Source organism: Phragmites australis, chromosome 6 (assembly GCF_958298935.1).
Source record: "Phragmites australis chromosome 6, lpPhrAust1.1, whole genome shotgun sequence".
Taxonomy (NCBI): Eukaryota; Viridiplantae; Streptophyta; class Magnoliopsida; order Poales; family Poaceae; genus Phragmites; species Phragmites australis.
Window position 1 is genome coordinate 25,339,498 of NC_084926.1, and position 17,239 is coordinate 25,356,736.

Genomic DNA, 17,239 nt, shown 5'->3' on the forward strand with positions numbered 1-17,239 from the left:
TGCTTCTAGATTTGCTTTTTTGAGGGGCGAGTTTACAGTGTGCCATTCCTATAGCATTGCGTGAGGGGGAGTAGCAACTGTGCATACTCTAACTTACTTTTGTTGTATATGTATTGCATAACATCTTCTAAGATAAACTTAGTAGCTGAGCTTTGGCTTGTATGTGTTCAGCATTTTCAGTTTGCTAGACTTGGATTTGGACTAAGTTGAGTAGTAGTGTTGATCAATCTTTTAATCTTAGGCTCGTCTTGATGTTTTGACATGGAATATTTCAAGCAAACTAGCTTTTCTAAAAATAAAATTTGGTAATTTTTGAATCATGTAGACAATAAAATGCTACATTCTTGATCACCATGTTCGTATTGTGTTAAGTCTAGTTTGATAAATATCTTGATCTAGGATTCTTGGTTCAAAATAGTGGATTGTGGAATATTGCACTATATTTTTTTGTCTTTGTCAAATGTTTAGCTCATGATAGAACCTTGGGGAACATGTGTTCCTTGTGTCATAAAGACACTTATTAACTTGATCCAAGTGAAAACTTGATAATTTGTATAATCTTGAGCAATCAAGTTTATTGTGATTAAATAAGATTCAATACGGTTGTCTTGAAGCCTCGAGGTATTTGTCGTATCCAATCGCGCGGCACTTTGCATGGATAAGAGACAACTTGAGTATAAAAGTAATAATATTGAAAAATTTGCCAAAATGATCAAATCTGTTTTAATTACTTGATCTAACTAAGTCTTGGTTTCATATGTGAGCATTTGCAAAGCCTTCTATCTTGAATGCTTATTTGCCTACGTTAAGATTGAAGTTGGCTAGTTCTTAATGCTTGTATTGCCTCGACGCGAGTGAATGCTTATGTGGTGATATCATTTAACATGATTCGACTATGTGAACCTAAATGAGCCAATAATTCTTCAATTTAGCTTGTATAGCTTCATGTTCTTGTGTAACTGTATCTTTTTGAGCATTTGTGCAATTGGGAGCTCCTCATTCCACTCATCATAGCCCTTTAAAGTTTCTAACTCTTGCAAATGCTTTGTGGTATACTTCTGAAAGCTCATTAGAATTGCATGTTCATGGATTGCATGTTCATGGATTGCATGTTCATGGATTGCATGGTGTGTTTGCATTGCCAAAGGGGGAGAAAATTAGCTATACACAAAGAATTCTGCATAAATGAAAAAGGTAGAAAATATGCTATAATGAACCTATGCATTCATCAAGGGGGAGCATTTGAGTTTTCATTGCGACTTTTGGGTTTACGCGGTCTTCTTAGGCCAAGTGACATCTTCTTTTGCTCTGCCTTGAGTTCGTGATCACTTGGATGAGCTTCTTGCATTACTGCAGAAATGATCATCAGTGCCAGTTCATAAGAACGAAATGACACTGATAGTTTGAGTATTAGTGCTAGCTAGTGTGACAAGCCGGGACTGATACTTTTGTAGGCACAAATAAATTATGCATTCAATAATACAACATTCAATATCCAATTTCAATTTTGTATTCAAATATATGTAGGCATTCATCATAGGAAGATATATACACATGGATCACAAATAGTTTATCCACATCCAAACATAATAATGAGTTCATCAATATCGGTTCATGGTTATCAGTTGGCACTGAAGTATCAGTACTGATTTGTTCCAAGAGCTAGCACTGATACTGAGTATCAATGCCAGTTTAGCCCGGTTCGATCGTTGATCGAGCACGGGAAGTTATGAACCGGCATTGATACTTCATCAATGATGGTTCTATCATAACCAACACTGATGGGGCGGCACAATGACTTCTTCTGTTGTAGTATTGGTTTTTTCTTCAAACCAGTTCTTTGTGCTTTGTGAAGTTGTCAATGCACTTATCATGGGGGAGATTGAGAAACCAAGTTAAAATATGTTTTAGTTCATATGGATGAGTGATTGACAATGGTGTTAATTTAATTTGATTATTTTGAGATTGCATTGGCATGGTTATCTACTATAATTATGATCATAACTAACCAAAGCTGTAGAGAAAATGAAGTTGGCGTGTTTATCTTTAAGTCTAGGAAAATTGTACACACCAGATGATCCGACACTGAAGAAAATGAATTCATCGGATAATCCGGCATTCATATGCAGTACACGCCGGAGCATTTCAACAAAGGAGAAAAAATTGAAGTCCATGCCGGATGGTTCGGCGTTGGGCATTAGTGAACGTCGGAGCCTTTCTTGTAGAGAGGTTGCAAACTGGCTTTAGCAGACTTGTATACGTTGGATGGTCCGGCGCTGGGCGATGTGAACGCCAGAGACTTCGTTGGAGTAATTTTTCCAGAGAGGGTGCAAAATTGGTTCTAGTAAGAATGGATGTGTCGAATGGTCCGGCGATAGGCATGAATACACGCTGGACTAATTCTTGCAGAGAGGATTTCAGATGGCCTAGTCTGCTGAGCTGAAGCACTGGATGGATCTAACATTCAGAAGGAGTGAACGTCAGATCATTCGTTGTTCACGATTTTTTAGAGATGTGTCATTTCTGTAGGGATTTTGATTTTGACTAGCTTGTGATGGAGTTAAATGGTGTAAAATGTAGATGTTTGCTTGTCTCATGATGTGTAGGTGGTGGATGCAACTTGGTGGCCAATGGTAGGAAGATCGGGGCTAAGCCAAGAGCTTGGTGCCCAACAATTGAGGGAGCCAAGCGGAGTCAAGTTGATCCCAGATGTACACGTGGAGTTCAAGCAAAGCATGAGATGGAGAATGAAGACAGCGTGTTGACAAAGTCAAGCAAAATGAATACCGTGCAAGTGATAAGACAGTCTGAGGGATCGAGAGTGGGAGCGAGTTGCCAGCGATCAAGATCGCAAGATGGAGTACACTTGTCGTCATCGGGATACTTGCATAAGGTGTATGCAAGTGGTTGTGAGTCACGCTTTGAGAAGCGTGCAAGAAGGTTTCCCAGTATGGTCGCAAAAACTGTCGGATGATGGAGTGCACGTGACATCATTGTGAAGTTTGTGTCGAGGCGAAGCTAAGCCATGAGGTTGCCATGGCCATCTAATGGATGGAGAAAAATTCGGACAAAACTACCCCGGTGGTAGGTGGAGTGCATTGTAAGGGAATGATAGTTTAGGGACATGGTTGCTTAAGGGTTAAGCAAGCCCTTAGGCTTATAAATAGAGGGGTATGGCTGGTGGAAACTAAGGAGTCTTGGAGAGTTTTAAGAGCCTTCCACTTGTGTTGTGTGGAGAGAGAGAGGAGTGCTTAACCTATATTTAGGTGAGAGCGTTTATTAGAAAAACACTTTGTAATATGTCAAAAGAGTGCATTCCTTTGAGCTTCATGAATAGACTATTTTTGCATATGCTTAAGTTCATCTGTTTCTAGTCTCCTATCTATTTTTGCATATGCTTAAGTTCATCTCTTTCTAGTCTCCTACTTTTGATCTAATGTTTTCGTGCAAGTTCTTAGTATTTTCTTGTTGATTTTTTTCTAGAGAGTTGCTCGTTTTGGGTCATGTAAGAGGTATTTTTATTGTCGCTAGAGGATTAATAATCTAATTTGAGTTGATCTTGAACCATCCTAACCCTTTAGATCCATGAACTTGAGGAATCCCTTCTTCCGGTGGCTAGTTTTCTCGTGTTTAGGAGTTTTTTTTAAGTCATTTGATTCCTTGTGCTATGACTATGAATATGGCTTTAACTGGAACATAGAGTTCACATTCACCTAAAAGGAGCGTTGGTTTTAAAAATTTTGCAATTTTCTCTTGTCTCTTTGCTTTCTCATATGGTTTTGAGATGCGTTGGATTGAGAAATGAGAGAAGACCATCAATTTTGAAAGAAAATTGTTAAATCGTCTATTCACTCCCCGCTAGTTGCCTATCTCGATCCTCCATAACTTAATTTGTTATGAAAAAAGAGTGTAGCACAGTGACATCCCTCCCTACATTACTCAAACTCTACGGCCACATCTGAAGTTACTACTCACTGAGCTACCCGCCCAAGACCAAGCTCGGCATATTGATATTCCTGCTGGACGTGCCTGGGCTCGAACACAGCCATCTTGCCGCCGCGGTTGAATTTCAGGCTCCTCGATTCCTCCCTCGATAGCCTATAGGCGTTTGCGAGCACGTCGACGGGCAACGCACGGAGAACCGACTGCTTCCCTGCGATCTGGCTGTCGATGGCGTTGGGGTTGGTCTTGATGGACCCCAAAGCGAACCCTTTACTACTACGAAAGCAATTTTTAGAGGCGGGTTGTAACCCATTTCCATATGCGTTTAGCCAATCCACTTGGGATCGAAGGCATGTGGAAATGAACGATGTCCACAGGCGCAAAATAGATCGCCTGTGGAAAACTATTTTGACAGGCGGTTATCTTAAGGAACCGCCTCTAGAAAATGTATTTCCATAGGAGGTTCCTTAAGATAACCGCCTGTGAAAATTATTTTCCACAGGCGGTTCTTTAAGCTAACCGCCTGTGGAAATGGTTTTCCACATGCGGTTCTCTTATGGAACCGCTTGTGAAAACCTTTTCCACAGGCGGCCCACTAAAGATTTCCGCAGGCGGGTGACATAAGGACCCGCCTATGGCATGTATTTCTTAAAAAAATGAGCATATATTTTATTCCCTCCAGATTTCACACAATTTCAATACATATTTCAATATTTAACACAAGTACATTAATATTCACAAGTATTTTTACATCAGAAGCCTATATTGCTAAGAGTCTTTCTTCTCCCACTCACAAAGCCTTGGATGGCTAGCTAATTCGCCTCCGAGATCAAAGAATTTGCCACTCATGTGGATGATTTCGTGCATAATAAACCGGCACATGTTACGTTGGACGTTTTGGATATCTTTGTCTGTAAGAGAGAGGTTGATACGTTGGATCATCTGTGCATGGAATGAAAACACAACTAAAAGAGTTAAAACACTAAAACACTACTGATAATGGAAATATAACCAAATAAAAATATGCAGGCACAATGATGACTTATGTCCTCAGGGTTCGTTGTGTACCTCCCGTTTACCCTAAGAAATTGGCAAACATAGTATCCACAAAGAACGCTATCGAAACCTTGCTTGTGGCACTTCAAATAAAAACGCAACGTATTTGTTAGTTCAGTAAGACTCTTCGTCATAAATAGTGAGATACAAGCATTAGAAGTGTGTTATTACCGGAAAGTGTGTACGGACCGTCATCGCATCCGGCTTGGCCGTATCGTGTATCCCACCTTTCGTTACGTACCACTTGTAGGCCCTATTCGAATGCCAATAAGTAAGTATCAATTCATAAATGATTTATAAGAATTATATGTATGGAGATTTTCTTTACCTCTGTATAACGTCAATGAAACCTTGGTAGGATTTTTGTTGAAGATCGGTTGAGTCAAGGACTACAATTTTGCTCAACTTCGGCATCAACATTATACAAATATAGTGGTCGCTACATGAATACTTATGTTAGATTATTGATTGATCAATTAAGTTGAATACTTATGTTAGGTTCATGACGTATCACACTTACTTAGAGTTGTAGGGAGCCAAGATGTAGTCCTTGTCCTGCATTTCTAGCATAGCTCTTCCTATATAGGTTGATATTTCAAGCCTGCGTATTTTGGTCATTTCTCTAATGACCATTGATTTCTCCTTGTTACTCTTCCCCTTAATCTTGGGGTCATCATTCCTCAAGTTCACAACCATGTTAGGTTGGGAAATTCGTTGCGGATTAATGAATCCGACGGGTGCCTTCAACTTTTCCGCATTGTTAAATTGTATCCTATAGAACAAGTCACTAGTTATTAGCTTCTATAGCATACATTGGTAGATATATGAATGTACATGCTTATGAGATTGACGTCGAGTTTGTTGCGGTGGAACAAAGCGTGCATGTCCTTAAAATCCGCCATGAGATAGGAGTCTCCGCTTAGATAAGCGTTAGCGGGGACAGAAGCAGTGATTATGGAGAACCCCGCGCGACATGCCCTCATGTACCATTCGTGGAATCTCCTCATCTCCCATGGACCTTATTGGAGTTGAAACAATGGCAGAAATGGCTTGCCATGCTCATATTTCTCAGGAACATCCGGTGTAGGCAAGAAATCCAACTGAGAGGTAGTTAATGTTTTGCCGGTCTCTTTCATGAGATCGCCCGTCCCTAGAGATTACTAAGCGGATGATGCCTTTGATTTTGATGAGGACAGAAGCCACCTCTTAACCAAAGATGGTAGAGTCTTTTCGTATGAGGTAACCATGACAGGGACTCTCTGATGCTCAGGTAATGTGGCAGAGGCACAGACGCTGGAGGCAGAGGTGCCGGAGTCGCAGACGATGGAGACGAAGACTCCTGAGGCATAGATACTGGGCGCGGGGATGAAGGTGTTTGAGGCGGAGAGGCTTGGCTCTGGGCCGGAGGTGCCTGAGACGGCAAGGCTTGGCTCTAGGGCGAAGGTGCCTGAGGTGGCGAGGCTTAGCTCTGGGGTGGAGGTGCCTAAGGCAGCAAGGCTTGGCTTTGGGGCGGAGGTGCCTGATGCAGAGATGCTAGACGTGGGGGCGGACGTGATGCTGGCGATTGTGACTTCTGATGGCTGAAGATGATATCCCGTCTGAGCCATAGAATGAAGTTACGAATAACCTCATCGAGAATCTCGATACCCTCAGGTGTGCTAATGTCAAGCTTGTACTTCATGAAAAGTGGTTGTACCGAGTCCACTTGTACCCTGCTGTAACCGGCCGGAATATCTTGATTGTGAAACACATAGCCTGGAATGGCCTGGCCCGTGGCAGCCTCGACAGTGAAGTCTCCCCTACCAACTGGAACATGTAGCATGCAAGGGGTAGCCTCTGTGATATCATCCATAGGATATCTCTGGTTATCGACTTGCGTGGACTCGACGCTACTCCGAAAGCCTGGCCTTGTTGGTTGCTCTATCATCATTAATGCCTCCTTTTCCTTCTCCTTTTCATTCCACATCTTCATGATGAAACTTAACTTGTTCTTGTATCTCTTCCGCTAGGGTATTCTTATATCTATTACAGGTCTTGTACTGGACCGCGGCATCTGGGAACCCATGCTTCCAGCCCAGTTTTGATCCGATGCCTCGAGTGTGATCCGGGTGTTCCTTGTTCCCCAGGGCCTTGGTAAGCAAGTCATTCTCCCTGTCCAGCTCTAGAGACCCTTCTTTAGCAATCCCTTGAATGGTCTGGGTCACCTCTATGGTCTCGGGGCTTTGGAAGGCAAAGTCCCCAGACTCGGTTCGTTGTGACCGAGCGTAGACCCAGTTCCTACTTCGCTCGTCATAATTTTCCAAAGGGTTGGGGTTCCCAACCCGGGCAGTCTCTTCTTCTTGCCTCCTCCACTCAGGAATTTTGGGGGCATACCCAGACGATCCCAGGTGATGGTGGTGCTTGTTCTTCTTCGCAAGGTGCTTGAACGATTCACTCAGTTTGATGGCCTTAGGTGTGGTCTTCTGCCTAACAAACTCTGTCCATTGGTTTGGCATAATCTTTCCGTATTTATTAAAGGGTACCAAGTTCTTCTTCACGAAGTCCTTATTCAGCTCACTCTTCCAGCCCTGGAAGCTCTTTCCCATAGTTTTCAATGCATTATGTTTGGCTACTTCCTCTGTTCCTGAGGGGGATCGGATGGTTCTCTACAATGTTGCCCACAGGGACTCCTTCGTCTCATCCGGCAGCATCATCAATCAGTTGTAGTGATTGGGAGGTAGTCCTTGACAAGAAATCTGCAACTATTGCGGAATTTGGCGCAGGCCTCACGAGGTGCAATAGGCTCCCTTTCAACATCGATCTGTGTAATTGTATAAATGCCAGACGATAACTTGTTTCTACTACGCTCGCCCCGTCTTCGTTTTAGCGTACCCCCAGAGGGACCCGAAATTTCGGGCATAGAGGGAGCGAAAGGTTGTGGTGCAGAATGTTGTGGTGCAGATAATCGACACGAAGATCTTTGCTCCCTACCCTCTAGAGAGAAAAAAGGAGAGTTCACATAAACAAAAAATATTCCTCCATTTAATAAGTATAAAATGCATTGACTCAACTAAATACCTCTTCGGCAGGATCGTAGTCGTTGTCACTTTCCCGACATCGGATCTCCCTATCGCACATAACAGGGCTCAAGCTGTGATACGAGCCCGAGCTTTCGCTGCTATTAGAGGACAACTCCTGTGGGCTTGGGCTCCTATCCAACCTCTTGCTTGCATCTGCCCCATCTTGTGCCGGGACGCTCTCTATTGGGAGTGATCTCTGTGCCGGAGAGCCCTCTATTGCGAGCATCCTCTGTACCGGGGCGCCCTCTATTGCGAGCGGGCTTGGGCTCAAACCCGACCTTCTGCCTGCTTTTGGTTTCTTAGGGGTAACTGTCCTCTTATTCCTCATGGTACTTACTCGACCACTGGATTATTATTACCTAGAAAGATACCATTGTGAAGCAAGATGCAATAATATTATTTTAGATTAAAGAAAAGGAATCAATGTGTTTTAAGCAAATTGTTGATAAATTTTGATAGATCCTAAAAGATTCTCTACATCATTGTCTTCTCTACTCAATCCTAAAGGACCCTTGGAATCCTCGCCAGCGCGACAACCCATGGCCTTTTCTCCACTATTCTGCATCTCCGGTCGATCTCCTGCTCTCTAACGAGGGAGTACAAGGAGCTCGTACTCCCTCGTTAGAGTGCAGGAGATCGAGCACATACCAATCTTGTGCAAGATACCAATCTTACTGCTCAATTTTGTCGCATAGAATGAACGGGTATAGTAGCTGGAATGGATCTTGGAAATACATAGCATTCAAAAGAAGTATATTTTATTTAGAATGACATTCAGAACAATTTTGTTTTGAGTAATACTTGTATGGTATCTCTTGAACAAAAATGTTTTTGTCTAGCTGATCATAATTTGTCGCTAAAAAAGGTATCTACTCACTTGACATAACACAATGTTTATGAACTTTGTATGAATTTAAATCTTAAATTAGTGATATACTATTTTCCACACAATATTAGTTATCAAATATGGACGCGACCTCTGGGAAAAAAAACTGGCAATGAGATAAGCTCAGTAAACCAAGTACCCTAGAGCTGAGCCATACATTTCGTTCTTGAACAAGATATCTTTTAAACAAAGTAAATGACTTCAAACAAAAAAAATATGGCCAGTAATGGCTTCAAACAAAGTAAACCAACTAAACAAGTGTTAAAACAAATAGATTGCTCTCAGTGCGGGTTACCGAATTAACGGCCATCCAACGCATACTAAGATTTACCGAATAGTGTAACAAATCACCTCTAGAGCTAGGCCGAGCTACCCAAGTTAATGATCAAGTATAAAACGAACTTAGAGGAATTATCACCGATGGGGTTTGTTTTGTCGTAGCGCTACTTTATCACTTTCTGTAGAAGCTCCATCAACCAGAATTTGAGCACAGAAAGGTAAAAAGAAGGCCTGAATGTGACCAAATTCTAGACTTCGAGGACATTGCTAGAGTAGGCAAAAACTTAGGACAAAAGACTGAATCTTGCGAAAGTCAAATGGTGTGCTTCCACGAGGATGGCACCAATCTAGGTATGCAGGAATGAAATGGTAGTGGGGATAGTTGTTCTTGAATTGATCTTTTGGGGTTAAAGATCTGTAAGAAGACCGACTTCTAACAGATTTAAAATTGTGGGATTCAAGACTTCAAATCTCTCACAAAACATTTTTATAATAATTATTGTACATTATGGCTGTCAATTGGGCTTTGTCCAGGAAAATGACTTGGTTTGAGACACATGCTCCGGTATTCATGTGTAGCTTCCTAAAATCCTAGTATTATCCCTGAATAGGGGGATTATACAACCCTTGATCCGAACAGAGCACATAGAGCAAAAATGAAACAAGATCACAAACTAGCGACTATGTCCTAGCTCAAGAGCACAAATGAAACACTAAAAGAACTTAGCCTACTATCATCACAAAGCTGAGGTGCCTACCAGCAAGGCCAAAGGAAACAGAAAGCTCAAGGCGCCAAAGGGCACCAGCACTGACCAGACCAAGCACTACAACGCCCACCGAACAGAGCACAGAGAGCAAAAATGAAACAAGATCACAAACTGGCGACTACAGCCTAGCTCAAGAGCACAAATGAAACACTAAACGAACTTATACTGCTATCATCACAGAGCTAAGGCACCTACCAGCAATGACCAAACCAAGCACTGACCAGACCAAGCACTAGGGCGCCCATCGAACAGAGCACAGAGAGCACACAAAGCTGAGAACATATATTCACAGAGCATGGTGGCACGATGGCTGGGCATCACAGAGCATAGCGGCATGATGGTCGGGCATCATAGAGCACGGTGGCACGATGACCGAACATCATAGAGCACAAGAAAGGACCATGGCTCGGCCGGAGCACTGGCTACGATGGCTCGGCCGGGCATCACAGAGCACAAAAAGGACCACAGCTCGGTCGGAACACCGGCTACAATGGCTCAGTCGGGCATCACAGAGCACAAGAAAGGACCACGGCTCGGTCAGAGCACCGGCTACGACGGCTCAACCGGGTAGAAAGGGCAGATGGCTACTCACCGAGCAGTTAGGGTTAGGGGGCACGCGCGGGGTCGGGGTACCTGGCGGCAGCGGTTCCTCCTCGGTGGCAAGGTCCTCCTCAGTACCTCGGGTGGCAGCGGCTCCTCCTCGGCGCGGAGGATGGAGAGGGCGTGGCTCCTCGTCGGGGGCGGCAGACGGAGTGGGGTGGCCCTCCTCGTCGGGGGAGAGTGCGCGGCGGATGGAGGTGGCGGAAAGCTCTAGAGGCAGCCTGGTGGCGTGGGAAAAGTAAGTAAAAGGCTAGGGTTTTCGGGGCCTTGCTCGATTAGATATATAGTAGTCATTTCCACAGGCGGTTGACCTTAGGAACCGCCTGTGGGAATCATTTCGGAAATGATTCACACAGGCGGTTCCTAAGGTCAACCGCCTGTGGAAACGTATCTTTTTTCCTATAACCGGTAATGATTATTGTTTTGGGAAATTTTCTTCTATTACATATTAAGCTTCTTAAATTAAAGCATATAATTTGAATATTTGGATACAATATTCTATTAGTTTTCTAACGATGTTTGAGGCGGTCCTTGATTGTGGATACATTTCGAGTAAAATAACGCAAAACATCAACTTGTTTGGTTACAATGATATTTTCAGAAACAGTACAGTATTCAGCAACGTACTCTAACAGTTAAAGCATACAACTTGAATATTTGGATACAATGTTCTATTAACTATTTGCCTTGAACTATTTCCCTTACACCATCAAGGCGCATGTAGGGCATCACAGATCTATCTAGGGTTGCTTCTACAATTTTGATCTTTTCTGGATCTCCGAAAGGCGGCACGTTGTTGAACTGATTATATTCTTCCTCATCCTCCACATTCTCAACTCCGATAATTCTTTGTTTTCCAGCAATAACTACGTGCTTCTTTTCATTCGTGGGGTCGATTATATAGAAAACATGTGCAACGTGATCAATGAGTACCCACGGATCATCTTTGTGGCCTACAATGCTGAGATCGATAGTTGTGAAGCCGTAGTTGTCCACCGCCACACCATTTGGGTGTTTGACCCATTTGCACTGAAAGACGGGGATCTGTAGATTCACTCCATAGTCGAGTTCCCAGATTTCATTTATGAACCCATAGTAGGTGACCTTTAACCCTGTTGTGTCATAGGCTTCTATCCAAACGCTGCTATTTTGGGTCGTGCTCTTCTTGTCCTTTGTTTTGGTATAAAACGTGTACCCATTAATATCATACACTTGCCATGACGTAACTAAACTTGATGGGCCACAAACCAACATTTTCACATTTTTGTTATCTATAGATTCACCATCTGAAAGGTTTTGGTTCTTGAACCATGTAGTGAAGTGATGCTTGTGCTCTTTCAAGATCCAATCATATGAGCGGCCTTGATTTTCTGTGTGAAGCTCATTCAGGTGTTTCTTGATGTACGATGCCACTATCTGGAGCTACTGCAAGATGGTGAAATGGGCTTCTTCCACTGCTTTGTAATCATGATCGATGCATCTTTTCTTTCCTTTGGTCCCTCTCCCAGACAACCTCCCCTCATGTCGAGATACAGGTACACCAATCGGTTTAGAATCTTTTATGTAATCGATGCAACACTCAATGACTTCCTCGGTATTGTAGCCCTCGATCATGGAACCCTCTGGGTGAGCACAATTCCTTACATAGCTCTTGAGAATGCCCATATACCACTCAAACACATACATCTGATGAAAGAATACAGGGCCCAATGCAATTATCTCATTCACGATGTGAACCAAGAGGTGTACCGTGATATCGAAAAAGGATGTACGGAAGCACACCTCAAGTTGGCACAAAGTCTCTACCAAGTAACTATGTAAAGCACCCAGTTTTTCAGCATCGGTCACCTTCTGAGCAATTGCGTTGAAGAAGTGACACAACCGTGTGATGACCAACTTATGTACCTTGGCTTGATACCCCTGATTGCAATAGGGAGCATCCACGTCATTATCACATGACAATAATGAGAATTTATGCCGATTAGCTTCAAATCTTTCATCGAGACTAGGTTCTTAATGTTGGATGAGTAACCAGTCGGGACTTTCACCCCATGTAAGCACTTGCACAGTGTCTTTTTCTCCTCAACTGTCAGAGAGTAGCTAGTCAGGGGAAGATAATGTTTCCCATTTGGTCTATCTTTAGGGTGTAGCTCTGGCCTGATTTTATCATGCATCAAGTCCTTACATGACTTGATTCCATCCTTTGTCTTGCCCAGTATGTCCAGTAAGAGGCCAAAGATGCTATCACACACATTCTTCTCAACGTGCATGACATCAATGCTGTGACGGACATCCAAGTCCTTCCATTAGGGCAAATACTTAAAGAAAATCGACATCTTCTTCCACAGCATACTGGTCGGCGTCTCACTTTTCTTCCTATTTTTACCCTTCAGTAACTTCCAAAAAACAACCTTGATGCTATTGATCATTTGAAACACTAATGCCCAACTGCGAGGTTTTGGGCCAGTACCTTCCTCAACCATGTTGTCAAAATGTTTCTTCATCTTGAGGTATCTGTGAGTTCTGAGTAAGAACCGTCGGTGTCGTGTGTACATTACCTTCTGTGAGTATGGAATGTACACAGACGTGGTTTCATCCAAGCACACTACACATCCTTGCTTCCCTTTAACCTGTCCCGATAGAGAAAAAAGGGCGGGATAATCATTGATGGTAACGAAAATCATGGCTTTCAGCATGAAGTACTGTCGTCGGAACTCATCCCACACTCGGACCCCCTCGTTCCACAGTTTCACCATATCTTCCATCAATAGTTCTAGAAACACATCTATATCGTTGCTAGGTTGTTTCGGTCCTTGGATAAGAATGGACAGCATAAGGTACTTTTGCTTCATGCATAGCTATGGAGGAAGGTTATAGATGACCAGGACCACTGATCAAGTGCTATGTGAGGTGCTCATGTCACTGAAAGAATTCATTCCATCAGTACTCAACGCGAACCTTACATTCCTTGGTTCTTCAGCGAATTCTGGATACATGGCATCGAACTTTCTCCATTGGCTAGCATCAGCGGGGTGTCGAAGCTTAGTTCCATCCTTCTTGCACTTATCAAAATTCCAACGCATCAGTTCAGAGTCCCTAGGGTTTCAGTACAAATGTTGCAAGCGGGAGATCACTGGTAGGTACCACATCACCATCGCAGGACTTCTTCTCTTTTTCTCCACGTTGGAAGAAGTGTCTTCTTCGTCACGACCAGCATTACTCTTCTTCTTCTTTGCGTTTGCGGAAGCATCTTCATCTTCACAATCATCATTCCTCTTGTACTGACTCGCATTGCACACTGGACATCTATCCAACGCTTCGTACACTTTACGGTAGACGATACAGTGGTTCGGACACGCGTGTATTTTTTGCATATCCAATGACAATGGGCAGATAAACTTCTTCACCTGATAAGTGGTGGTGGGGAAGGAGTTAGGCTTCGGAAGCATATTTGCCAATAGACTCAATAGATCCGAGAAACTCTTCTCGGACCATCCATTGCTGGCTTTCAACCTTAGAAGTTCAAGCACCAAATGCAACACCGTAAACTCCTTATCAGAACCCTTCGATTCCTCATATAAAAGTTCCTTTGATGCCTTCTATAACGCCTCGAAATTATCTAAACCTCGCGTTTCCCATAAAAAATGCGGTTTTGCATGGTGCAACATTTCCTCCAGATCAAAATCAGTATCATCATCCATCATAACATCAGTGTCGCCTTCGACTACTCCCTCATCATCACCATCCACTTGATCAGCAGCAATGTCCTTATTTGGTTCACTTGTACGTTGTTCGTCATGATTGGACCAACATGTGTAATCCTTAACAAAACCTCTTAAGATCAAGTGTGATTTGATTATGTTTGATTTGTCCCACAATTTCTAGTTCTTGCGGTCAGAACATGGACAATATATTTCCTTTGTCTTTTTAGTCAAAACGTCCTTCTCGGCGACTTCAATAAAAGTAGAGAGTCCTTTGATGTATATTTCTTTATAACTTGGCGTATCGTACATCCATGCTCTGTCCATCTTTAACTTCAACCACAAAATTAGATACATTAATTAATTAATTTAAAAATAAGAATAAAAAAGATTTTTTTTAGAAAAAGAAAAAATAGGCATGTTATGATTATAATATGTCTACACAATTGAATCTACATTGGTATAAATTTATAGCTCAAAATAATATGAATTCATTATTCTCACTCACTCTCCCTAGAGATCTAGGTCTAGAGAGAAAAAAATTCCCATTTATGATGAAACCTCCTAAAGTTAAAAAACTTCAAATTCTAGCTACATTTTTGAAATATAATGATAGAATCATATGAATCTATACAATTGAATCAATATTGGTAATAAATTTTAGCTAATTTGATGATCTAAATGGCAAGAACCATGAGCATCTCTAGATCACAACTAAACCCTAATTAAGGCTTAATCTAAATCTAAACTTAAAAAAATACTAGTTAGGGATAAGATATCCTTATCTTAGATGGCTCCTCCAAAAAATTCAAAAACAAAATCTTCCCCTCTTACTTTCCAAATACGCCGTCACCTTGAGCTCTACTATTCGAACAGTAGAGCCCTCTGTCTGAATGGAGCTTCCCGATTGGATGCATTATTTATAGAGCTATTTTCACAGATGGTTTCTTATGTGAACGGCCTGTGAAAATACTTGAGAGAATTAGTTTTCATAGGCAGTCTACAATTGCACGGGGCCGCAGCTACTTATTCAGATGATTTGTCCTATAAACTATCTATAAAAATAAAATTTAGGTGTCTCAAAAATAATTTTTTAGTAGTGCTTCCTGTCGTGCCTTCACCACCACAGCAAAGTTCTGCGGGATTAGCAGGATCTGCCTCTGGCGGAGCTCGCCGTCGAAGACGCTCCCGCCACGGTTATCCACCACCTGCACTCGCCCCTGGCCGACGGTCTCGTACATCACCGTGTGCGCGTTCACCGTCCAGTACGGAGTAAGCCGGGCGTTCTGCAAACACGAACCACGAAATGTGAGATTGTGTGAGTTTTGTAACAAATAGCAATCAAATCTTAATTAAGTTTGTGCTTTTGCACTTACGTTTTGAAGAACATTTCTGGTGACACTCATCTGGATGACGTTAAGATGGGGAAGTTCTGGGGGTTGGCCCTTGTGATCCTCCCAGCTCGAGGGTTGAAGATACCGGTGCACTGCGGGTTGTTGACGTTCTTCCTGAACTTCAAGGAGAACATCGTCTCATCTATGCCGTTCGGCTGCTGATACCTCCATGCTCCGCCGCGGGGCGACGCTGACTGCCCCTGCGTCATGTATGACTCATATCCCTCACCCTCCTGCTGCTGCAGAGGTTCGGCTTGGAGAGAAGGCTGCAGCGCCTGCAGGCCGCGCGCGACTCTGATGATGTCCCCTCTCGGGGAATTCTGGGCTTGGAGTCTGCTTGCCACCTGCCGGCTCACGCCGAGGGCCTCGGCGAGTAGTTCCTGGCTGAATCCGCCGAAGATGTTCTGCCCACTTCCCTGCTGTTCGGCTTCGTACGAGTATTGCTGCTGCTGCTGCTGTTGCCTGCCGGTCTGTCCGGCCAACAAAAGTTTCTGCACCCCGCTAGTTAAGTTGTGTATCCATTAATACCATATTTTTTTGGGAGAAAATATTGAATACCATCGTTATTTCCATCCTGCGTACGTACCTTTACTGTAGGATTGAGTTGGTTGGCGCTGTTGCTGGTGTCGGAGACTGCGACAACAACCACAGGAGTTTCGCCGTTGTTGTGAAGCCAGAGAGGCACGCCGGCCGGCATTGCGATGACATCGCCCTGCCGGAACTGCTGAATCTGCTGGTGCTCGTCCCTGAAATTCTGGCTAGACTGGCCTTCACCTGCCGCTGCCATCTGCTGCTCCAACGGCGGCCACGTCGATTGGAACGTCGCCGGGCAGCGCCGTCCCAAAGATTCCCTTGCCTGCATTATTTGCCACAACTGATCAGTAACAAGAAGAACACCGAGGCATGCGTGCAGGATTATTATCAGTATAGCAAATTAGGAAGTGTTTATCAAGTGGAAACCTTTGACGACGTAGAACAACTTATTGACATTGCCGTAAGCCGGCAAGAGCAGCCCCTTGCTCTCGATGACGAGGCGCCTCACGTCGATGCCCGCGCAGCGGAACTCATTGTGTGTTTGGGTAGTGTGGAGCTCCATGGAACCAGCTTCGAACCTCATCTGACGAGTCGGCTCGCGGGCCGCGAGGTGCTCGAAACGGCATTGCTGCTGGCTCGCCTGGGAACCTCTGAATCCACGAGAGCTTTGAAATGGGCTTCCAAAGGAGGGCAACTGCGCGAGGGACGCTTGGAAGAAGAGAAGAAGGCTAAGGGACAGTGGGGCAATGGTAGGGATGGTAACCATTGTTGTCACTATCCGATCGGGATCATCTGATTTCACCGACAGGTGAAGTTAGATGATTTTAAATCGCTGTGGACCATTGGATCACTACAGTATTGGAAGTCATGGTACTGTTCATTAAAGGTGATTTTAAACAGTAAAATCAGCATAGTAAATTAACGGAAATGCTAGGTATTTAAAGTCATACTACTGTTCATCATCTCATATTTTTTCTGTTTCTCTCTGACTTTATCATAGATTTTGATCTGTTATTGTTAG

At 43.4% G+C, this 17,239-nt stretch overlaps 1 pseudogene; it reads right to left on the reverse strand.

Annotated features, from left to right (window-relative positions):
* Nucleotides 1–3,971: 3,971 nt before the first annotated feature.
* On the reverse strand, nt 3,972–16,984 carry LOC133923093 (cocosin 1-like; annotated as a pseudogene).
* Between the last annotated feature and the right edge of the window lie 255 nt (nt 16,985–17,239).